The 26,140-nt window shown below is 42.5% G+C and overlaps 1 protein-coding gene across 1 annotated transcript in view; it reads left to right on the top strand.

Moving 5' to 3' along the window:
- The window catches only part of NIBAN1 (niban apoptosis regulator 1), a 102,665-nt gene that overhangs the window by 18,609 nt on the left and 57,916 nt on the right, over positions 1-26,140 (top strand). The window lies entirely within an intron of this gene.

The following is a 26,140-nucleotide window of genomic DNA, read 5'->3' as shown; positions in this document are numbered from 1 at the left end:
AGGGGCCAAGCAAAATGGGATTCTTTACAAAATGGCAGTCTCTCAGCATATTTCTGTTATACAAAAAATAGATTTTAAAAAGGCTGTTTAAAACTAGTTAGAATATTAAAGCTTTCGTGGACCCCCCATATTTCTTACACTCAAAATGTCTTGGGATGTACACCTCGGCACCCCACAAAAGAAATTGAGCTGAAAATGTTTGTGAATTTTTCTAGATGTTGGAGAGGGAAATAATTATTTCTGAAGCGTGACAAAGTTGGTGGGTGGTTCACGATTGCAGTCTTTCTGTTGAGCTTCCAGTAACTTTGGGATTGTCCCCATCTCGTGTAGAAAATGATTCCACAGGCTGGGGGTATTTTTATTTTTAGATGTCAAGTTGCAAGACCTCGTGGATCTTTACTGTCCATTGTGGGTCTTAAGGTGAAAAGAACAGAAATGAAAGAACCGTTATGATATATTGGGAAAGATTTAGTGCTTTTTAGCTTGGTGATGCTCATGGTTTGTTGAGCCCAACACCTAACTCATATGATGCTGTTAACACAAACACAAGCATATATGCATGCACACATGGCCATCTCTCTTGCTTTTCAGCAGGTCTGTCCCCTCAACTGTACAGTTATGGCACTGAGCATCTTTATGCCTGGTATTTTCAGTGCCCAGCTTTCTGCTGCCATGGCTCCTGCAGCTGAGTTATGCAGCTTGGAAGTGCTGTCCATGTTCACAGGGACCTGGGAGGGGAACGTAAACACTGAAGGGAAAGTTGGGGGGAAGCTGTAAGGAATTTCGATTCCCACTCCCTCTCCAGGTGTGGGGGAACTTTGGTGTCCTTCCAAATGGACCATATGATGTCACTGTTACGCTGCATGACATACCTAATGCATGTGATATGATACTTGTCTCTGGGGTATTTTTTTTTTTAGATCTATCAGTGTTCATCCTAACACACACACACTCCCTCTCTCTCTCTTACACACATGCTCACCAAATGATATTCTATGCACCAATTCAAAAAAGATATGATGCAGGAGTATTCCATTTTGAGGGGAAAATGTACACTTTTTAAAATTACTGCAAATATTAAATATTAGCTTTGCATACATTGATTTTTAAAGCAGATAGTAATTTATAGTTTTTGACACTTGAAGGTTTTGAAGCTTTGCTCTAATTTCCGCTTCCACACAATGGAATCAGAAGTACCTGAATTCTAATCCTGGCTCCATCGCTTATCTGCTGTGTGACCTTAGGCAAGTCACTTATTTCTCTGTGCCTCAGTTTCCTCAGCTGAAAAATCCTACTCCTTCTTACTTAGACTGTGAGCCCCATGTGGGACAGAGACTGTGTCCGATCTGATAAACTTGTATCTACCCCAGTGCTTAGAACAGTGCTTGACACATAGTAAGTGCTTAACAAGTACTATACAAAAAAATAAAAAGGAAATAGTGAAACACTAAAACACCATAAAAGACAAGGACAAATCCAATCCACAAAATAAAACACAAAAAAGCAATTAGGGGTGTTATAACTATAAGTATGAAGAAAGATTGTAGGATGGGGCCTCTTGGCAATTTTAATGTCTATGTTCATTAATCAATGGTATTTATTTTCTGTGGTATTGCTTACTATGTGCCAGGCACTATACTATATGCTGGGATAGGTACAAGCTAGTCAGGTTGAACATAGTCCATGTCCTACATGGGGATCACAGTCTTAATACCCATTTTACAGATGAGGTAACTGAGGCATAGAAAAGTTGTGACTTGCCTAAAATCACACTGCAGACAAGTGTCAGCTGGGATTAGACCCCAGGTCCTTCTGACTCCCAGGCTCATGCCCTATCAGGCCACACTGCTTTTCAATTTACTGAGCATTTACCATGTGCAGAGCACTGTACAAAGAACTTGGGAGAATGCAATACAATGAAATTGTATTGCTTCAAGAATAACATTTCAACACAAATCTATTGGGAGAATTCTCTCCCTCTACACTGTAAGTCGATTGTGGGTGGGGATTATGTCTGTTACATTCTTATATTGTACTCTCCCAAGTGCTTAGTACAGTGCTCTGCACACAGTATGCACTCAATAAATATGATCAATTGATTGAATTCAGAAGCCCCCAAGAACTTGGCCTAAGTGGCCAAAATACAGTACCCACTAAGAACATCTTTACTTGGAAAGCAGGTGTGGCCCAGTGGAAATAGCGTGGTCCTAGGAGTCGGAGGACTTGGGTTCTAATCCCAGTTCCATCACTCATCTGCTGTGTGATCTTGGGCAAGTCACCTAAATTCTCTATGCCTCGACTTCATCTGTAAATGAGGATTAAATACCTGTTCCCCTCAACCTGCAAGCCCCTTGTAGGACAGGGTCTGGGTCCAACCTTTCTTCTTGCATCTATCCCAGCACTTAGTTCAGTGCTTTGCACATAGCAAGCACTTAACTAGTACCCTAAAAAGACATCTTAAACACAGTATGACTAAATTGACGTATTCAGCTTGCCTCCTGATAGTCCCAACAGGACTGATGCACCAAAATCCTCTTTGTTCTTTGTTCCAAAAGCTCATATCCTTGTTAAAATGTCTTCTCTCTCTCATTTGCCCTCCACCTTGACTCTGTTTATAAGTCCCGCTGATATTTTCTTTTTCTCAACAATTTCCTGAATCCGCCCATTCCCTTCCAACCTTACCATCAGGATCCTGGCTCAAACCCTAATCACCTTTTGGAGGAATCATTATTATATCCTCCTTTCAGCGCTCCCTGCCTCAAAGCCTTTCCCCTCCACAGCCTATCTTCTACTCCTTTGTTCGTATCATTTTCTTAAAACACTACTCAAGAGGAACATTCCCATCCATAAAAACCTCTTATGACAAAGCCATTTTTACAACATTGACTTTGAGGCACTCTTCCAATTGTTGCCTCCATAACTATCTGCCTTCTTATTTTGTTACACCCCAACTCGTACTCTTTGTTCCTCCCAAGATAACCCCCTAATTGTACCTCGCTCTTGACTTCAGCATCCGTAGCCTGTTGTTCACGCCCTTCCCTTCTCCTGGAACTTCCTTAAATCCACCAAACCACATTCTTCCCCATCTTCAAAGCCCCAAAACGTCACTGCCTCTAAAAGGCAGTACTTAACATCCTCAATTTTGGGGTCCTGCCTGCCCATCAGCCACCTTAGCATTTATGGGAATATTTGTGTCTTTGTCACTGAATTTATTTACTTTTGTTCTTTATCACTTGCATTTATGCTCTTAGCGTACTTGGCAGTATGGGTCTGACTCTCTCCTCAGTTCTGCTGAAGGCTGCTAAAGGATAGGGGCCTTGTTATCTACCTCGACTAATGCTCGTCATATGGGCAATGAGTGTGCCTACTGACTCTCTTGTATTTTCCTCTCCCAAGTGCTCACTTCAGTGAATGCGATTGAGTGTATTCTGCACAGGGAAAACCGCTCAAGTACTGATGTTGACGAAGGTGGTGAAAATGTCAGTTCTCTTTCTCATGAACACTGCTTGCCGAAGTGTGTGTCCCTTTCCCACTGAGAGGAGGAAGTAGTCAAGATTAGATGGCTAAACTCTGGCCAAAAGCCTTCCTGAAAGTAACTTGGGCCCACAACCACAGCAGGAGGATTAAACACGAATGTATTTATAATAAAAAGGCAAAAACTCTTAATTTTTTTGAAAATGGTCTTTAAAAGTATCTAAAGTTAAAGAGTTAAATGAAAAGGAAAAAAGCCATGGGAGAGGCATGCATTTGAAGCATTTCTAAAATATTAAATTTCTACCAGGGGCACTAAAGCAATGTAAATGACTATTTGGTGAGAATGCTGATTATAAGTACCTTGAAACTGAGTTTGTGTTGCCTGCGCTATGGGAATTGTTGTTTAGACAGCGTTTCTGCCCGGTCTCATAGCCTGAAGATATCCCAGTACCACGACTTTGCTGTTGTTGCTCAGAGAGGGACTGATGGGATTACTCAGAAAAGTAGCCTACGGTAATCTGCATTACTTCGTAGCCAACCAATAATCCATTTGTTTTAAAGCGTTGCTAAAATGATTTTTTACAGGCAATCCACTTCAATAAATCGGATTAAAGGCATTTGTTTTAGATGGCCAATTGCTTTAACAATTGTGAGATTTAAAAGTTCTGTCTATTCAGGGTTTCCCTTGAATTCCACTTTCCCTTTCTTTTCCGTGAGCCCACATGTGATGAAATAGGCTAGGCTCCCTTCCCGCTAAAGTAGACTCGATGTCCGTAAACTGAGCAAAAGTCTTCAAGCATTGCTTCCTCCCTACTGCAAGCATTCAGCAGAAATTTCCTCTGAGATTTTGGAGTAGTATAATAATAATTGTGGTATTTGTTAAGTGCTTACTATGTGCCAGGCACTGTACTAAGCACTGGGCCGGTTACAAGCAAATTGGGTTGGATACAGTCCCCGTCCCACGTGGGGCTCACGGTCTCGATCTCCATTTTATAGATGAGGTAACTGAGGTACTGAGAAGTGAAGTGACTTGCCCAAGGCCACACAGCAGACAGGTGGCAAAGTGGGGATTTAGAACCCATGAACTTCTGACTTTCAGGCCCGGGCTCTATCCACTATGCCATGCTGCTTCTCATAGTGTAATTCTAGTAGAGTAGAATTCATTTGATCATATTTGAGTGCTTACTGTGTGCAAAGCACTGTACTGAGCGCTTGGGAGAGTACAATATAATAGATACAACTAGCTCACAGTCTAGAGTGTCACGACGAGAGCAAAGGGCTGAAAATGGGCTTTCTTGAGTCCTCTTCCATCCCTGATTTACTGTGATATCAGTACAGGATAGGAAATTCAATCAATAAATCAATCAGCCATATTTATTGAGCACTTTTTGCAGAGTACTGTACTAAATGCTTGGGAGACTACAAAGAATTGGTAGACACATTCCCTGCCCACAGTATTCTTCTAGACTGTAGGTCCTTGAAGGCGGGGAATATGTCTACGAATTCTGTTATATCATACTCTCCCAAGTGCTTGGTACAGTGCTCTGCACCCAGGAAGTGCTCAAGAAATACGATTGACTAAAGTAAAGCTGTTTAGTGCCTACTGAATGCAGTGCCCTGTGCTGTGCTTGGAAAGTGAAATGGAAGCTCAAGACACATTCCTCATCCACAGGGAGCTTCCTCGCTAATGGAGGAGATGGATATAAACAGTGAAATTCAAATGAGTGAAATTAAGTGTTCAATCAAATAATAATAATAATAATGTTGGTATTTGTTAAGCGCTTACTATGTGCCGAGCACTGTTCTAAGCGCTGGGGTAGACACAGGGGAATCAGGTTGTCCCACGTGGGGTTCACAGTCTTAATCCCCATTTTACAGATGAGGGAACTGAGGCACAGAGAAGTTAAGTGACTTGCCCACAGTCACACAGCCGACAAGTGGCAGAGCTGGGATTCGAACTCATGAGCCCTGACTCCAAAGCCCGTGCTCTTTCCACTGAGCCACGCTGCTTCTGACCATAAAGACATACATGTAAGAGGCAACTCAAGGATGGATACGATTCAAGTTACTGATAATTTCTCAGGAAAGACTCGTTGGCTGAGATAGGGTTTTTAGGAAGGCGGGGGAAGGTTGAGGTTTGGCAGATTTTCCGGGAAAGGGAATTCCAGGCTCTAGGGACATAGCAAAGGATGGGAAGTGGGCAAAGTCAGGAGGCAGGTTTGGGAGAATAGCCAGTAAATAAGGAGAAGACAGCTAGTGTCTTGAAATGTGGAGGGAGATGGTCAGCAATTGAAGCATTCAAAGGAAACACTTGTGCTAAACGATGTTTCAGGAAGATGATCTGGGCAACATCATGAAGTATTGACCGGAGTGGGGTGAGGCTGGAAACAGGGAGACCTGTGACGGGATGAATGCAATAATCCCATCATGATTCGATGGGGGCTTGAACCAGGGTTGTGGCTGAGTGCGTGGAGAGGAAGGGGTAGATGCAACATATGTTTTGAGGAAGATTTAGAGTAGTTTACCTTTCTCTTTAATTTCCACATCTTGACTCCAGGTCCCATCCAATTCCCAACCTGGCAGCTGTTTTAAGACATCTGAAACCTTCCAGGATTTCAGTTTTTAGGCAATTTGAGGTGTTGTAGACAATTTGAAAAACTGGGTAGTTTACTAAAAAGGGCACAGGACTGAGAATCAGGAAACCTGTGTTCAAAATCCGGCTCTGCCACTTACCTGCTTTGTGATCTTGGGCAAGTCACTTAATTTTTTGTTGCCTCAGTTTTCTTGACTGTAACATGGTGATTAAATAAGTGCTTTACCTTCTACTTAAACTCTAAGCCACATGTTGGACAGGGAGAGTATCTGACTTGATTATTTGTACAGTGTTTGGCCCAGAAAAGGCATCTAACAAATACTATTGTTGTTATTATTATGTGTTAATGGATCAGTCTGACTGTCAGGCAAAAATGGAGACTCAAGGGAGAAAAGAGGCACAGTTTATTCTTTGGAAAAATCAATATTAGTCCTGCTTCCTGATGACTAAGCAGTCTAATGGCTGTTCTGTAAGGATAGAACACCTGAGGGAAGTTCCAGAAAGCGTCAACATTAGCTCAAAACTGAACATTAGAGAGGTTCCCCTATTTATATTTCACTTTATACCGGTTATTTGTTGTTTAACAAAACATGTAATGACTGGCTCACTTGTAGGTGAAAATACACAACAATTTGGAGGTTATACTGGTCTCAACATGAGTGCTTTAGAAAACCTGTCCATGTATCTAAATCAGTCGTTTCCCTGGAAACCATTCTTTCAACCTTTTCAAACTGAAGCAGAGTAAAAAGGGGGCTGAAAATGGTACTCTCTTACTCAACATGTTGAAGTCTAGAATTATTACATAACTAGGATTTGACTTCAGGGAGCCACGCAAGGCAGTTCTGGAGCATTATTCTCTCTCCCACACTACATCCATTCTCCTGTTAATACTTGATAAGAATAAGGCCTCTGGTGAATGTGAGTGATAAACAGTAAAATGATTTTTTTTTCAAATCCCAGGCTGACTGTAAGGGCAGAACACTGGGGCTCCCTGATTAAATTCCCTTTTTCCCAGCTCCCTCTCCCTTCTGTATTGTCTATGTGCTTGGATCTGTGATGTTTGGGCGTTTGATATTCACCCTACCCTCAACCCCAAAGTGTGTGTGTGTGTGTGTAGAAATATATATATACATATCTATCATTTATATATTATAAAATATATTAATGCCTGTCTCCTCCTCTAGACTGTAAACTCACTGTGGTCAGGGAATGTATCTACCAACACCATTGTAATATACTTTCCCATACAGTTAGTACAGTGCTCTGCAAACAGTCAGTGCTCAATAAATATCCTGGATGGTGATGATAGTGATGGAGCGGAAGCTTGAGGGTCCATCAAAATCAAATCTTGTTATTAAATATCCTGTCTTCTGAAAAGAGTGGAATTTAACATTTGGGCTTCCTTTCTCATAACTGGATTAGGAAAGAAATGCTTTCTCTGAGATTTGGGTTTTGTGAAACTTTTCTAGCCACCATTTAACTAGCAGCACTATCCAAAAATGTTTCTACATCATCTATATACTATATCCAAGTGTGAAATTTCACATATAGCTGAGTATATCATTCAAAAGTGCTCTTCAAATTCCACATGTAAAACTTTCTCCGATTAAATAGAGCTATCCTAACTCTAGATCTGTATCTAATCTGTTTGGTCTACCTCTCCAGTCAACTTCAGTGTAATTAGGTATTGATTACGAGTTTCCCCCTAAACATGGGGCCCTTGGATATTTTTTACATTGCTCAACTCCTGTCTGTTAAGGCTCTTTCCAGCCCTGTATCTCTGTCTCATTTCCATGGCACTTCCTTTTCAAAGTCCTTTGCCTCACTTCCCGTCCAATCACATTCTTCTCTTGGCCTGACAAAATCTAGTTATTAAAGTTCCAACAACTAAATTTTATATTTTTTTTTTGAGGCAACAAAATGACTGGAAATTTTTCTTTCCCATCCCTCCTGAAGGATGCTCCTTCAACTCTAGGTTATTAAACACACTGTGAGTCATTGACAGTATTGTGCATTCATTACCTTGGATGTTTACCGGAATTTTCTTCCCTGAGGAGTTAATCCACTGCTGGCCTTTATTCCTCACCTGCGGTAATAGTCCAAATATGGAAGAGGCAGAGAATCATAAAGTTCAGCAAGGAATAAGGGCCAAGAAAGCAGTCATAGGGGCTGTTTTTTGCCAGCAAAAGATTAGTCCCTACAAAACAATTGCCAATGTGCTTCCACAATATCATTCAGAGAGTCATAAACCTAGTTTTTATTGTCCTAAGGAATAAGGTTTCCATCACAAAAGCAACTATTACTAAATATTTCCTGACAGTTGGTCTCAATTTTCCTCTCTAATTTCTTCCCAAATATGCTGTTACAGCCTGCTACTATGCAGTTTATATTATAGTGGTGGTTCTTGGAGACCACGGGCTCTGAGGCAGTATGGCCTGTGGAAAAGGCACAGATTTGGGAGTGGGAGGGCCCAGATTCTAGTTTATGCCACCGACCGGCTGTGTGACCTTGGGGAAGCCACTTATCAATCACTCGTTGGTATTTATTGAGTCCTTACTGTGTACAGAGCAGTGTGCTACACACTCAGGAGAGTACAATAACAAGAGAGTTGAATTTATCCTCCCTGGGTCTTTGTTTTTTCACCTCCCAAAGATGTAGTTAAGTAAAAATTAGTTTGGCAATGTCAAAAATAGTTAAGAAAAATAAGTGCTATAGAGAAATATGGCATTAATATTATCATTATTGTTGTCATTATTAGAGTTTGGATGGTTTTGTACCCTAAGCCCATCAGTCTTTCTGCATTTTCCAGGTGTGTCAGTCACACTGAACCCTTGTTTAAGCTAACCTCGAGCTCCTTTTGGGTTCCAACAGGTCGTTCAGGATTTTTCTTGCTTATACTTCTACCTGCACTTTTGTACTCCAGAAAGATATAGAAGCCAAGGCAGCATCCCATGCTAATTAGAGATAAGATTTTCTTTTTTTTTTTTTTTGAAGCTTGGAGTGGGATGAGGGGTGAGAGGGGAGGCTGGGACTCCAAGGAGCAGAGGTTAAGGTCCCAGCAGCTAGTGTGGGGGCGGGGAGGGGGAAACAGCAGAGGCAGAGAAGGGAGACAGATACATAGGCAAGAGGGATACACACTCACTCACTCATTCACTCACTCACTCTGACCCAAACAGACCCACTTAGCATAGAGTAGCAGGGGCTGGAGGAGTTAAAAGCTGTGGTAGCTGAGGGTAATTATGGCTGGCTACCCACAGTTTCCTGCCAGCCTGTAGATGTCTCTTGTGGAGTCCTAGTGGTCCATTTTCTGAGCTGTCAGTGCTAACAACATCTTCCCTGGACTGTTATTTCTCTTATCTCTTCCTGCCCTTGCTGTTTTGCTCCACTTTTTGTCTCCTCCACTTTTCGGCTCCCCGCAGTCCTCTCCATGACTGCAGTGGTCAAAGCCTTTTGCTAGTCCTACTGGCCTTCTTTCAAGTTGCAGGGCAAGAAGCAATATTTGTGTGATGGTTCTGACCAACGCGGGGTGACGATCACTGGAACCATAGTGTCTCTCTCTTGCTATCTCTCTCTCAAATCCTTCCATGATTTTCCCTCTTTGTAGCCTAGTTCACTTCTACTGTTTGTGTTGTCCTACATCATGATACTAATTTACACATTACTGTCACTTCCTGAGAAAATGATGGCAGTAAAGAGGACAGAAGCTGATGAACTTCGAAGCTGCAAAGGTCAGAACAACTTAAGTATGTCATTCCTGGCTCCATGCAGTCCAGTAGTCTGTCCAACAGTCCAAACGGGAAAACCAGTGACTTTGACATCCATTCTAATTCCATAGTCATGGTCCTGCTTTCTAGCCCTAAGTAAGAAAGATACAAGGGAAGGAAACAGCTCTCTCTAAACAGCACCAAAGCTGACTCTCAGTAGTTTTCCAAAAAAGAAAATCAGAGGCACCTGAAAGTCTAATTTTCAGAGTAACTTGTCGGTATTCAGTGGGAAGACAGCTTAGGTGTTAAATTTTCAACCATTTCTCTTGTGTCATTCCCTTGGGGATAGGAAAAATAAACCCAAACTTGAGTCTACAGCAAGTATTTATTTGGATCTCATAACTTAAAACTGAGCAAGGAGCCTTGAGGAGTTGAGGATAGTCAAAGTTATATTTTACTGTTCTTTATTTAAACGTTTTAAATCCTCTGCCAAGTCATGGGTAATTTGTTTGGTTTTCTAAAAATATCATGCTGAGCAAAAATATGAGCTGGTTACCACACAGATTCAGGGTCGAATAGAAATACGTTAGCCCAGCTCAAGGCAGGAAGTTACCTCCGAGTAATCAAGGCAGCCAGGTATCTTATAGAGTGGACCATAGTGCCAACTTTTAATTTGGCAGGGGGATCGATGGGTTTGGGGTTTCTGTAGTTCAGGACTTCTGTGGGAAGTATTTTCAGTGGAAGGAGAAGAGGCAAGAAAAGAGAGACTCAGATGCAGAGAGCACTCTAGAGATGGACAGAGAGAAAGTCAGGCCCAGAGATGGAGACATGACATTTATTTATGTATATTAATGGCCGTCTCCCCCTTTAGGCTGTGAGCTCACTGTGGAGAGGGAATGTGGCTTTCTGTTGTTGTATTGTACTCTCCCAAGCTCTTAATATGCTTTGCACACAGTAAGCACTCAATAAATACCATTGAATTGAATCGAATAACAATGCATAGTGTCTGTGCATTTCTCCCTACCTCCACCTCATTGCCTTCTCTTCCTCCTTGAGCCTGCTTTGAGAGTGGAGGGAGGTGAATGAAACCCACTGCCAAGGAGATGGAAGCTGGGGCCTAAGGCACTGTGCTGGTCCCGCTGCTGACCCCTGCTCCCTCCCAGGTGTATTTTAGGGAGGGGATGGTAGGGGTCTTTTCAGCCAGTAGGGATGGGAGGCTGGCAACCTTTCTTTGCAGTGGGTTCATGAGGACACCCAGCCCCTCATCCACGTAGCTTTTCATGAGAAGCAGCATGCTCAGTGGCTAGACCATGGGCCTAGGCCTCAGAAGGCCATGTGTCCTAATACTGGCTCTGCCACTTGTCTGCTGTGTGAACTTGGGCAAATCACTTCACTTCTGTGTGCCTCAGTCACCTCCTCTGTAAAATGGGGATTGAGACTGTGAGCCCCAAGTGGAACAGAGACTCTGTCCAACCTGATTTGCTTGTATCCACCCCAGTGCTTAGTACGGTGCCTGGCACACAGTAGGTTCTTAACAAATACCACAGTTATCATTGTTGTTGTTTATTTCACCAACCAAGGCCCCCCCCGGAGTTGGTGAAACGATAAAGCAAGATCGGGAGATGATGCAGGGAGGGTTCACGGCTGACTCCTCTTTTTGGGAACTGAGCTTCTGTGAGGTTATTTCAGTGGTGAAATTTGCAGGAGATATGTTGCCCTCAGGGGTGCAAAAGAGTTCCCCTCCCTCCCTCCCTCTCAGCACTCTACTAGGGTGGTCTGCAGAAATAGAGCTATGAGGTGTGTGTAAATTCCCTTAGGCTTGTTCTGTTTAGTGCCTTGCAGAGCGCTCCACACTGCATACTCCATCCATACCGTTGATGAGATCATGTTGATAGAGCAACATGGTTCCTTCTGCTCCCTTCTGCATCTCCTTGACTTGCTCCCTTTATTCCCCCCCCCCCCCCGCCTCCCAGCCCCATAGCACTTATGAACGTATCTGTAATTTTATTTAATATTGATGTCTGTCTCCCTCGCTAGCCTGTAATTTTGGTGTGGGCAGGCATTTTGTTGTATTGTACTCTCCCAAGTGCTTTGTACAGTGCTCTCGATGCAGTAAGCGCTCAGTAAATATAATTGACTAAATGATGTCATGGAACCGTTCCTGACGTTAGTTGAGTATCAAGCTGATGGTGCCCTTGGATAAAATAGAGACAGGATTGGAAGAAGGGAGAATCCTTTGAATTAGTTTCCAGTGATTTGTATGGTATTGTTATATGAAATAGGAAGAGAGTGTGCAACACTTTAACTTTCAAAATGAAGAAGGATTTGGAAGTTCACTCCCTTTCAGGCAAGATTCCTTGGTTCACAGATTAAAGAGGCAAGGTGAATAAGAAGGAATTGCTCATTACTTTGGCAAGCTCCCAAGACCCAGAAGGTATTGCTGGAGAGCCAACTATGTCTCTGTCAAGACCCCTTGACCTCCATCGTTAAAGCCTGACAGTTGTTTTTGGAGGAGGAAGTCACCTTAGAGAGGCCCAGGTTTATCCGGGGTTGGCCCCAGGCCGGAGGGTCACTTGCCTCAGTGTCATTTTGATCTCATCTATCTCACTGCCGACTTCTCGTCCATGTCCTGTCTCTGGCCTAGAATGCTCTCTCTCTTCATATCTGACAGATGATCACTCTCCTCAGTTCAAAGCCTTCTTGAAAGCACATCTCCATAAAGAGGTCTTCCCCAGTTAGGCTCTCAGTTCCTCTTCTCCCACCTTCTGCTTCACCCTTGACCGTGGATTTGTATCTTTTTATTAAACCTCCCCCTCAGGCCCACAGAGCTTATGTACATACCTGTAGTTTATATTAATGTTTGTCTCCCTCTCTAGACTATAAGCTTGTTGTGAGCAGGGAATGTGTCTACTAACTCCATTGTATTCTCCCAAGTGCTTGGTACAGTACTTTGCACACCTAATACGATTAATTGACTCAGAAAGATGTTGCTTTCCCTCCCTCTTTGGGGGCCCTCGCCGTGGAGCAGGTAGTGAACCCATGGCACCTAGAAGTGACCAGCTTCTCAGGTGTCTTCTGGATGGGCTCTAGACACCAGGACTATTTGTAATGTGGCTTGGATTTGAGCTATGAGTTGGTTGGGCACATCAAAGACCCCACTGGTTGATAATGGGCTCCCCAGTGCTCCATTTCCAGGTCATTTGAATGCGTGAACTCTTTATTGTGAATTCAAAGGTATTAAGATGCCTGCTGAGGTGTGTCAGAATGTCCCTCAGATAGGGAAAGAAAATGTAAGTTTATCCATCCTGGAGTGAAGGAACACATGCGATTCACAGGTTTTGTATTGGTTTGTAGGGGGGCAGAGTAATCCAGAGTACTTGGACTGCACCAAACTGATGAACAGTGGATTGTCTGATGATGCAAGTAGTTTGATTTTAAAATCTAAGGAAGGGCAGGGAAAGAGCGGGGGATTTAGGGCAATTACTATTATATAAGGTCTCTGGTGCAATTAGCAGAGTGGAAGATGTCGAAATTCAACCACTCGTGTCCTTGATGTATGTAATAAAGGGAAGGCGAAGGAGCTCGAGGAATGATTTGGCTGGGGTCCTGGGTCCGAGTCCACTAGTTTGTGAACTTGTCACCCAACCAACCTATGAAACAGTAGAATCCAAAGTTCAAAAGGAATCTGTGACAATGATGATGACGTCTAACTTACAGATGGAGAGCCCCACCTGCCCAGCAATACAATTCAATCATTTATTCAGTAATATTTATTGAGTGCTTACTATATGCAAAGCAGGGTACTAAGCATGTGGGAGAGTACAATACAAAAGAGTTGGCAGACCCATTTCCTGCCCACAACTAGTTTACAGTCTTGGTGGACACATCTTATTAGGCTGCATGACGAACCTCAAAGGAAAGGTACAATGTAAATGCTGAGAACTATTGTTATTATTATTGCAGTATATGAAACATATCTGCTTTTTAAAGTTGTGGTTGTTATGGTTCGTGTGGGCTGCTGTCAGTCAGGAAGCCAGTTCTATTAAAAATAGAAGCCGGCAGGACTGAGTATGTAGAAAAGATATTTGGCTCAGTGAAGGACTCAGTAATGTGGTGATTATAGGGAAAAGCAATGTTGTATTTGGCCAATGGAGAAGTTGCAAAAAGGCCACAGATTCATTACACACATAGTTGAAAACGGCTAGATGTGTTGTTCTAAATTGAGTTATGTGTTATTCTAAATTGATTTATCTGGTTCTTTTAAAAAAAATACTACAGATTTGATTATACTAAATATTTGATAATCAGACTAGGTCAGCTTCTTCTGCTACAAATGCCTGTGTGCTTGGGTATTTGCCCTTCATATTTGGAGAGATGTAGAAGAAGCGGCATGGCCTAGTGGAACGAACACGGGCCTGGGAGTCAGAGGATTTGGGTTCTAATCCCAACTCTACCACACGTCTGCTGGGTGAGGTCGGTCAAGTTATTTAACTTCTCTGTACCTCAGTTCCTTCATCTGCAAAATGGGAATTCAGTACTTGCTATCCATCTTAGACTGTGAGCCCCAGGTGGGAACTGATGATCTTGTATCTACCCCAGAGCTTAGTACAGTATTTGGCACGTAGTAAGCACTTAAAAAAAATACCACAATTATTAATTAGATGATCCATGGGTGTCAACGTGGCTAAGAACTCCATTGAGTGCCCTAGGGAGTTAAAGCCTTTTCTTGGATTTGGGCGGCCTGCCTCTGCTGCTCTGAACACTATTATTATTACTGCAGCTGATTTTTATCAAGCAATAGTGTTTATTGAGTGCTTACTGCGTGCAGAGCCCTGCTGTAAGCACTTGGAAGAGTACAATACCACAGAGTTAGTAGGTATCCTTGCCCACAACGAGCTTTCAGTTTAGACAATTTTTTTTCTCCTCTGAGAGATTTTGCTCAAGAAGAGCGATCCTATATCTTAATGTTGCTCGCAGTGTTGACTTGCTGTCGCTGCTACTTCCCAGCATTCCACAGTCCGGCCGCCCGGCAGGAATTGGGGTTTCATTGACTCTATAGTATTTTCTCAGCCTGCCTTTTTGCCTTTTCTCAGCTTGCCCGCTGAAATGGAAGAAAAAATAAAAGGAAGTTGGCTAGCTTTGTATATTATTTCAATGGAAGAAAATAGAGAAGTGGGGTGATTTATCAGCAGGCACAGATTTAGCCCTCCTCCTCACTGCCCAAAGGCAGGGTGACCCGGAACAACTGTAACCATATCAGGATGGTTTCAAGCCTGTGAAAAGGAAGCAGATGGTTTCAGGTTCTCCAGAAAAGCAGTAGGATGGCAAGCTGCCTTATTTCACCCTATATTAGATGCTGAATTGGCTTTGCATGGCTCTTGGTCTGTCTTGCACCCGTGTTCTGCCCAGGAAAGCAACCTTATAGGAAGCGCTGCCTAATGCCACTGAACTGGCTTTTGGTGAGTCCATCCTGTCTATTGATGCTAAGGGGCTTGCAGGTAATAATAATAATGGTATTAAGTGCCTATTATGTGCCAAGCACTGTTCTAAGCACTGGGGTAATAATAATAATGTTGGTATTTAAGCGCTTACTATGTGCAGAGCACTGTTCTGAGCACTGGGGTAGATACAAGTTAATCAGGTTGTCCCACGTGAGGCTCACAGTTAACCCCCATTTTACAGATGAGGTAACTGAGGCACAGAGAAGTTAAGTGAGTTGCCCACAGTCACACAGCTGACAAATGGCAGAGCTGGGATTCAAACCCATGACCCTTGACTCCCAAGCCCGGGCTCTTTCCACTGAGCCACGCTACTTCTCTAGATACAAGGTAATCAGATTGACCCACGTGGAGCTCACAGTCTTAATCCCCATTTTACAGATGAGGTAACTGAGGCACAGAGAAGTTAGGTGACAAGTTAAGTGACTTGGAAACTGCTAGGGATACTGGTGGTCATACTGTGGGGTAGCTGAATTATTAGATTCAGAAGCACATGCTTCATGAGATTGGTGGGGCTGCTGTGCTGATTTACACTGACCAAGGATTAAAATGAATAGGAGCTCTTTTATATTCAGCATACTTGAGGAAGTAAAGAGGGGGTAGAGAGAGTATCCAGGATCCATTTACTATCTCTGTAAAACCCCTTGTAATCATGACTGAACTAGACCAAATGTCAGTCAATTTTAATCAATATTACACTTGGAAAGAGTACAAACAGAAGGAATGTGTTCTGTTATAGTGTTGTCCTCTCTCAAGCACTTAATTCAGTGCTCTGCACACAGTAAGCACTCAATAAATACCACTGATTGAATAAATTACAGTTGGAGATTTGCCCACCTACCAGGATTGATTAAGGAATAAAGGTGCTTCTTAATCTGGTTGAGGCCTGCAAAATTCCTATGCTTCTCCCTAAGGCTTCTGCTCAGGGAATATAGGTGGAATCTGGCATTCCAAAAGGCAGCCTGTATGCCCCGGCCTACTTTATCCCAGAAATTGGCCAAGCAGAATGAAATGATATCACCATATGGAAACCTTCTTCTGACAGAGTCCCAGGCAAGGAGCAGCAAGCAACTAGTCTCTTTCCAGGCAGAGGTAGAGTGATCAGTCAATCATTTATTGAACACTTACTGTGTGCAGAGCACTATACTAACCACTTGGGAGAGTACAGTAATGTACAATTGTTAGATACATTCCCTGAGAAAATCTTTTTACTCTGGGAAATCCTTTATCAGAGCTAAACACAGGTCTACCAAGAAAGGGACCAAAGCTTCCTAAGGTAAGAAAGGCAAATTCGTCTCAGAATGCCCCAGTGGCCTCAGGGAAATTGAGGTAAGCCCCTTTGCCCCTTGGTAATGTAGTTTTTCCTTTCCATTCCTGCAAATTCCTTGCCAGTTTTCAACCAGACTTGTTTGGAATATTTACAGTGCATCACTTTGGCTGTGACCCTGCCATCCAATGTAAATCTTTCACGGTGATCAACAAGGCTGGACACTTCTACTGCTCTTAGACATTTAGCTTGGTTAAAGCTGATGTATTGTTGCCATTCATTTTGGCCAGGTTTCTAAAAGACTCTAGGAGTGTTTCCTGTTTTCCGCTTCATAGTCTATCAGTGCAGCATTCAAAGGTAATCTTGAATTACCAAATGAACTTGAATCCAGGGAACAAAATTTAATAACTTACAGTTCTTTATTGCTTTTGGTCTACAGGGCTTGTGGGCTTATGGAAAAGGGGGAATGTTCACTTGGATTTTACATAGTTCGAGATCCAGTTTATATTGGATATCATTAAACAAGATATGGATTGTATGTAATTGTGGATGGAAAGGACTCAAAACTTGAGCTTCAATGATCCCTGTATCTCAGAGCAGGTAAACTATGATATGGGTAGGAGCCATGTACATTCTCTCCCAGAACTGTAAAAATTCCAAATCAAATGAGTTGTTACAAACCATGGAATTTCAAGCCCATAGCAACTTTTTTAACCCCGACTCTGAGCAGCGTAGATAAGTCACCTGACTGGGATTTGGTTAATAGGAATAGCTACTTAATTAGTATTTTTCCCAGGGAACTGATTCAGATCTAATAGCTCTTAATGGCAAGGGCCACAGCTTAATTGGGATGGTAATGGCACTTAATTGGAACACCTGAATGGGATTAAGTGGTACTCTGATACATTAACTGATTTCTTTGACACCAGAGGCTTAAGGTTCTTTGGCTTCCTACAAACAATTTCTACCAGTTGTGATAGTGCAAAGCCAAACAACTTCAGTGCCTTTCACAGACTGCTGTTGTTGTTGTTATTATTATTTTTGTATTTGTAAAGCGCACACTTTGTGCCAGGCACTGTACCAAGCGCTGGACTAGATACAAGCAGATCGAGATGGACACCGTCCCTGCCCCATGTGGGGCTCATAGTCTCAATCCCCATTTTACAGATGAGGTAACTGAGGCACAGAAAAGTGAAGCGACTTGCCCGAGGTCACACAGCAGACAAGAGGCAGCGTTGGAATTAGAACCCATGACCTTCTGACTCCCAGACCCAGGCTCTATCCACTACACCATGCTGCTTCTCTACTGTTTTAACTACAGATTCTCTCCAGCATTACTGTTTTGGTATTGGGCTTTCATTTCCTACTGAATTTGGGAGATAAATTTTTCCTTGCATTTACTTTAACACTTTAGTGAGGCAACATGAACCAAGAATTAAATGATCTTAGAAAAGTCTCTATACTGGAAGCTCATTATGGGCATGAAATGTTTTTGCTAATTCCATTGTATTGTACTCTCTCGAGCTTAGTACAGTGCTCTGCACACAGTAAATGCTCAATAAATACCATTGATGATGAAAAAATGTAGTCATTTTGGACACAATATCTTGAATTAAAGATTTATTGTCATTCGATCCCAAGGACTTTGTGTGAAACTTCTTGTAAAATGGATTGTATCATTGAAGACTTGCTGAATTTCAGGCGGTGAGCCCTAGGCAAACTAGCTTACATGTTTGGTGCCCAACAGACATGAAAGGAGGAGGGTGGGAGCTTATGTGGCTCAAGGTTTGGGGACCAGTTTGGAGGTGTATAGCCAGAATTCCTGGGGGCCAAGATGGGGATCTGGAATTGACTCCCATAAACACTGCCTTGGACTCTGAGCATCTGAGCAAGGGTAAGGTGTTGGGTGAGGGCAACTTGCTCCTCTCTCTGTCCTCCTGTTTTAATAATAATAGTATTTGTTAAACGCTTACTATGTGCCAGGCACTATTCTTATTTCTTTTAGATCTGACCTAACTTCTTATTGCATAAAGGATGTGATCATTAAAATATACAAATCTGTAAAATTCTCAGCCCTCACTGATGCTTGGGAGTACTATGAGAGCCTTTGATACAGTGGGCTACACCATGCAGTAATTACTGTAATTATGGTTGGAGTGTGGAAATTTAAAAGGAAACCATGGCAAGTGGTGATACTAAAGTGGAATGTACTTTTGCTAAGTGTGGCAGGTAGCTATTGGCATACATGGAGAGGTAAAGTTCTGCAATAACCTAAATTCTGGTTTTTCCTTTTGAGGTTTTGTCCATTTTGAACTTGACTCTTTTTACTTCACTACTGGATTTTGAGGTCTATTAAATCCCCCACCCCTGGCACAGAAAGAGCATGTGAATAACTAGCCAAGAAAGTCAATGCCCTTGGGCCAGGTCAAGGGAGGGGAGTGATAATGCCTCTTAGACTTTTTGTTGCCCTTCAAATGAGCTTAACTCATATATTTTTTTCTGCGATTCAGAACAAATTTCAATCAACCACTGTTCAGATTGTATGAGAATTGTTTTCTAGAAGCAAAAACTTGGAAGAATTTGCTTCAGGGAGAAACTGGAATGGTTCAGTGCTGTTAAGATGTGTGCTGAAAAAAGAAGGCTAGGAAGCTGTCCCCTTCTGTGTACAGTGACTTTTAAACATAATACAATATATCTTTCAGGGATGTCCTTCTGCAATTCTTGATTATTGAAATGGTCAGGGCCAGAAGGGTAGAAGCTACTAACAAGATAAGTTAGGTGCCATAATAACAGGATGCAATTCATGCTACCTGTTTGTTCCTCTGATTAAAAAAAAAAGTAAGTTACCAAGGATGAGCCTAATTATCCCAGTGCCCACATTACTCATTGTAGAAAGGCATTTGACAAGATGCCTGTACTAACTTTTTTAGGTCGCTAAAAGACTGCCTATTGCTTGAAAGACCTACTCTCTACCCCGCCCCAACCTGCAGACATACTCCCAGAGACTAAATCTAGTGAGGGAAATGGGCTCCTAATTTGTTTGGGGAAGCACACTATTTTTTTTTTATTTGATAGCTTCTCAAAGATGTGCATTAGGCTTTATGGCAGGCATTATATAAAGGAAATTCTCAAGGGGCTGGCACACACATCAGATTTTTAAAACATTCATCACACACCATTCAGGGCTGGTGTAGCTTTTGATGCTTTGTGTTCATTTTCATTAGCTTCACTTAACCCTAGGGGTTGATTAACTCTGTCATCCCCAATTTGCAGGTGAAGATAGCAGAACCACAGAAAAATCTTTTTTTTTTCCCTGATGCCACGCAGAGTCCATGGAGTCTGCCATTCCTAGGGGGCTTGAGTATTTGATTTTCTTAGTGACCACATATGAAATGCATGAAGATACCATTCTGGAGTGGGAGAAAGAGGGAGAGAGGAGAGAGGGAGTCCAGGAGTAAATTGTCCAGGGAAAAGAGGCAAGCCAGTACTTTATTAGTACAGGATTCTCAGTGGTTTAAATCATCCTGGAGAAATTGGAGGCTTATCAGTTTAAAAAGGAAATAGGAGAAAATATTCAAATGTTTTGGCAAAAAGACTTTTGTATAGTACTTATCTGGGTCCTTAAATATTCCCACCCTTCCAGACTTGCTAGAAAAAAGAATTTGGGTGAACTTGTTACTGAACCAGCCCAATCTGTAGAAGGAAGAATTTCAACCTACCAGTGTAAAAATCCTTGGCTTGACCTTTTAAGGGTTGGAATTGGGTAGTTCTGTACATAAGGGTTGGGCTCTGGCAGAGCCTGTTGGAAAATAAATAGCAGGCAAATGCAGAGCTACACTCTAACTTCCTCCGTCCATGGGATCATTGGTTTATCATGCAGGGCAGTTTGCTTTTAATCCTCAAAAATGTTTGGTTATTTAGTGAGAAACGGGCAAATAGGCACCCATTCTTGCTTTTTAAAAAGGCATTCCCAAGCCAAGGAGATGAGGCTGTTAAAGACTAGTGATCTAAGCCCCTTGGAGAGGACTACAAGCCATCTGTGCTGAATATGCATCCAACATGTGGAGTGAACTCTGCCATGTTGCTGCTATTGCAACTGCATCTGTAATTAGCTTTCTTTTAGAGTTAATCAGTCCTGTGTTCTTGTGGTTTGAAGAGAGTTTGGGACCCACATTTCATTTTCAGATGTTGGTGCCGTAGCCTTAGTCAAACAAGCCAAGTTGGGATCTGGGCTCTGCCTCATCCAAACAATTCAGAGGAAAAAAACAACCCAAAAACCCAGTTCTAAATTTGGAAAACAACTGAGGGAACTCAGTTTTTAAGGATCCTCAAATCTGCTTGGAATAGAAAATGGTTTAAGCTGAGATTGCTTTATGGGTTGCCCTTGGGTCCTGCAGGACTTTTTTTGAACCTCTGCATTCATGCTTTCCAATTGTGTTTTCAGTTGGTAAAAAAAAACACAACAAAACTATGGCCAGAATTTAGTAATCCTCTGCTTGGATTTTAAAGACAGTACAGTTGGGAGAGAGAGGGGGATAAAAATCAGGGCTGGAGGGGAAAATGGAGGAGGCAGGAGGACAGAGGGCTTAATTGAAGGGGAGAGGGAAGAGAGGAACAGTGAAAAGGAGAGGAAGGTGGGGGACAGAGGGGAAATAGGGTACTTGTTAAGCACTTACTATATGCCAGGCACTATACTAAGCCCTGGGGTTGATACAATGAAATTAGGTTGGACATAGCCCCTGTTCCATGTGGGGCTCACAGTCTCAATCCCCATTTTATGGATGAGATGACTGAGTCATAGAAAAGTGAAGTGACTTGCCCAAGGCCACACAACATTCAACTGGCAGAGCTGGGATTAGAACGCAAGACTTTCCAACTCCTAGGCCTGTGCTCTACCCACTATACCATGAGAGGCAGAAGGGAGGTAGCGTGTTAGTGGGAACAGCAGAAGGGGAAACAAAAGAGGGAGAGAGAGTCAACCAACAATGGTGACTGTCCAGTTGTACCAAAGTAGTCAATGGGAGATCCTCGCTTGACTAAAAGATGTATTTATAGTTGCATTGAAAAGTCCCCTCCAAATACGGAAATGCCCCCGGGTTGAGTCACCTGCCAATGGAACGTTTGTCCATGTAAGGAATTCAGAGTTGATTTCTACTCAATATAATAGATTGTGTACAAACAGAATCCTTCTCTTTAGGTTTTAGAGTGGTGTTTGACAGAGTAATTGCTTAACAAATACCATTAAAAAAAAACCCACCAAGGATCCCCAAATCACTGCTGATGAATACATTTTTGCAATTGGGAATGGGCCTGGAGAGTTGAACTGGGCAGTTTGATTGGCATCCACAGCTCCATTCCATAAGCCTATTGGCTGAGAGGACTCTAAGCCTAGAAAGAAGCTTTGGTTTATATGCAGGACAACCTCACCCTGTGCTCATGTCGAGGCAGGGCTACAGAACCAGATGTTTGAGGGCTCTTGGTTCCGTTCCAGAGATGAAGGATATAGGGTTATGCCAAGTTGGGGAAGGAGGTTGGGAGTGACTGGGGGATGGGGTAGGATTGGTTGAGGCTTAGAAGAGGCATTTGAGGTCCAGGGATGGTGGAGATTTTTATACCGGCATTCTTTTGGGGGGACCAAGAACAATAAGTTCCTTAGAAGATATTGAACCTTAGCTAAGCATTTGATTTAGTGTATGTCTTCTGTCCTGTTTGAACCAGAGTTGTTTGCTGCTACTAGACCTAAACCCAGGATGGGCCAGATTGTGCTTGAATGCTGTCAGCTATAAAGCATCCTGAGAAAGTTAGGCGTACCTGACTTTTAGTCCGCAGGAGGAATTTACTCATAGGATAATCCACATGATCTGGGACTTGATGACACAGGTCTGTTTCATTATTCCTTTAGAAGGAATTTTCAAAGTGTCCACACAAAACAATCCCCATCTTTCCTGAAATGCTATTTGTGGGAAGACGGTTTGCCAAGCTAAATACTAATACAATTTACAGAGGGATCATTCACATGAAAGGCCCCGGTTCCACCACACCGCAGCAGGAGGGCGTTTCTGATTGGGGTTTGTAAATGCAGACAGGAAATAAGATTGAGTTGATATGTGCAAGTCAACACCAAACAGAGTAGTGGAAGCACTCTTAGCCTTTTATCCCAGATGTTTTTGCAGACATTTTAAAAGAAACATGAAATCCAACAATAATATGATACTCTTTTTGTAGACTAAACAATAGTGTCTTGCATCCCTGAACCCTGAACAGAATTTAGTGGATTGTCTAATTGTTCACTTCCATAGAACCTATCTCATTCTCAGCAACTCTGTAAGTGCTTAACCGTCAGGAGAACCATGGTGGACTGCCTGGATGGTACAGACTTTGACTGCTTGTGACCAGATTTAAAGCTATTATATACTTAATAGCCAAGTTGGTTATACAGAACTATTGAATGTGAAATTGGTTGGCATACTGGAGCAAATTAAAATGTGTAAACCAATTTAAAGTAGTTTTTTATCTATGTTTCTGAAGAAGTTGCTATTAGTAGATCTCAGAGCACTTACGAGTAATTATTATTAATTCATATTAGGAAATTATCAATGGTATTTTAAAGAGGAGCAGAGTGAGAGTCTCTGGGCAAATGATGAATATCGTGGAGGTTTAAGAGTTCCCAGAGTTGGTTTATGTGAACTCTAGAATAATTTGTAGCAAGGATCTGAAGTTCATTATCAGATTATGAAAATGGAATGATTGTGATAGTCAAGGTTTTGAAAATCAAAGGTCAGAATAAATGTGAAATGTATCAATAACTTGAAAGCCCTCTGTATGGAACTGGTGTTGTTAAAAGTAAAATTTGATTATGGAGAGGGAGATAGCTCTTTTTACAGTAACACCTTTAATCTGGAGTAAAGGAATGTTCCATAAAACTCAGACCCTGATCTAGGATGTGAAGAGTGTTTCTCATATTCTGCCAGGCCAAGTCTCAGAATTCAGTCTTATTAGTCCAAGTCTTTGACTACTGTGAGTATATAGGAGAGAGGCTTCCTATCATGGGGAAGAGGAAACAACAGGTCCAATGTGCATGCTTCCAGACAGGGGACTCAGGGTATAGAGTGTGGGAGGGGGACCAGGAGGAGAGAGGGGAAGAGGAGAATGGTGGGACATACAACATGAAAGGGAGGAGGGAGAATTGAAGGAATAGATTGAAGTATTGAAGGGAACAAAAGGAAAGTGTTGAGATGGTGGGTGGGGTGCATCGGAGCTGATGGAGGAAAAAGGGTGAGAAGCCCAGGAAAAATGAAAGGTGGGGGACATGGAACATGGGGTGACGGGAGTGCCAAAGAGGTAGAGACGGGGGGAGATGGGAGTATGAAGAAAGCAAAACAAATGATAGGGTTCATATGATGGGGATATGGAAAATTAGGGGCAGGAAGATGGTAGGTGTGAGAGGGGAGTCTACTTCAGAGGGTTTGAAACAGGTAAAATCAGGGGATAGAAAGAGGGGCTCATGGAGAGAAGTCACAGAGATAAAGAGGAGAAGATGGCTTTGGAAACAGGACTAGAGAGTCAGTTCAAGAAGAGTCAAGGAACAATAAGAGAAGCTGAGGAGTAGGGGGACTAGAAAAAAGGCAAGGGAGTCAATAAAACTACAAAGTTACAAGGATAGAGAAATACTATAATACCATACACTTTTCACAGTTCACTAATACGAATTGTGGCATCTATCCTGAAGAAAGAGAAGGCAAGAGGCAAGAAGTGTCTTGGAACTGGCTGGGAAGCTGTTTGCAACAGTCTGGGGTATTCACCAGCAAAATGGCACAGCCTTGGGGCTTGAGGACTCAGTAAACTTGGGTGGGAACCCCATTGCAGGCTGGAGGGGTCTATGAGCTAGTTTAGCTGGTAAGCAGGTTTATGCATTTGGGGAGCAACTATTCAATTACTGATGATAACCACCGGCATTAGGTGTATGATACCTGTACTTCCATTTTGATTGACTTCAACCTTTTCCCTGATATACTGCAATTCTAACTCAGCTATTTAGAGTTTTTAGAGCCTAAGCGTTGCAGAATCGTGCTAATCATTTCTTTCACTTAGCCTATTGGGTTGGATTAACTTCTCTTTCTCCCGCTCCATAATAAGCCACATCTTTTTTCCTGCTGTGTAAAGAAGCCACTGTAGCCCTCTGACAGCTCAGAAGCCTGTTAAAATATTCTAAATTCTTCTGCTTCCCCAGTGATACTAAGCAGATCTGTTTGCCATTTGGGAAGCTTGGAACATTAGGGTTGCAAGGCCAGGCAGTTTTCTGTATCGTGCTATTAATCCTGGCGAGTAGCTGTCATGAGAAAAGAACTAAGGACTCGGCCTGGATCAAGAGTTGGTTGAAGTCTCCTTTCCTTACCCTGCACCCTGCATCGCCACCTACCTGCCTTCCAATTTGGGTTTTTTTGTGGTATTTGTTAAGCACTTTCTATTTATCAAACACTGTTCTAACCACTGGGGTACATATAAGTTAATAATAATGTTGGTATTTGTTAAGCGCTTACTATGTGCCGAGCACTGTTCTAAGCGCTGGGGTAGACATAGGGGAATCAGGTTGTCCCTCGTGGGGCTCACAGTCTTAATCCCCATTTTACAGATGAGGGAACTGAGGCACAGAGAAGTTAAGTGACTTGCCCACAGTCACACAGCCGACAAGTGGCAGAGCTGGGATTCGAACTCATGAGCCCTGACTCCAAAGCCCATGCTCTTTCCACTGAGCCACGCTGCTTCAGTTAATTAATTAATTAACTGAATTAATTAGTTAATTATTTAATGAATGAATGAATTAATTAATTAACTAAGTTAATTAAGTCCGACACAGTCCCTGTCTTCAATGGGGCTCCCAGTCTAAGTAGGAGGGAGAACAGGATCTCCATTTTATAGTTGAATAAACTGAGGCACAGAGAAGTGAAGTGACCCAAGGTCTCACAGCAAGCAATTGGCAGAGCTGCAGATATCTCAGGTCCTCTGACCCCCAGTCCTGTGCTCTCTCCACTAGGCCACACTGCTTCCAGTTCTATTGCAACCACTTTGGAAACCCAGCTATGTTGCCTTTCAATATTTTGAAAGGGAAACAATGTCGTTTGCATGCCTGTGGAACATTTCACTATTCCTAAATATGACTATTTGTTGCTATGCCATTGGATACCTTGTAGCAACACTTTTAAATCAGAGTATTTTAAAATTAGTCTTTGATCCTTTGCAGTTAAGGCAGGATAATCTCTTTCTTTGGACTACGTGGGTGACACATACCACAGGCACCCTGAAGAGCAATCAGTACTCTGCAGTGATTGAAAATGAGTACCCTGCCAAGTATTCTTCACGGACACTTCTCCCTGCTCTTCCTCTGTTTGCTCTGGGCACTAGCCAGCCCTCATCTCTCCTATTGGTTAAATGCATTTGACACATGCTAAATTCAGGCTTTAAAATAAATTGGTCCCCTGAAACCAGATGTGGCAACGCCATGGGACTAGTGGGAGCCTTGGCCCTAGAAGCCCCACAGCATGATTCCCAGTCTCGCTTATCTTGGGTCTCTGAAAAGACTCCAAAATGGTGCCTTTCTCATCTG

This window comes from Ornithorhynchus anatinus, chromosome 16 (assembly GCF_004115215.2).
Source record: "Ornithorhynchus anatinus isolate Pmale09 chromosome 16, mOrnAna1.pri.v4, whole genome shotgun sequence".
Taxonomy (NCBI): domain Eukaryota; kingdom Metazoa; phylum Chordata; class Mammalia; order Monotremata; family Ornithorhynchidae; genus Ornithorhynchus; species Ornithorhynchus anatinus.
Note: the sequence above shows the minus strand (reverse complement) of the source record. Positions and strands in the feature narration are given on the sequence as shown.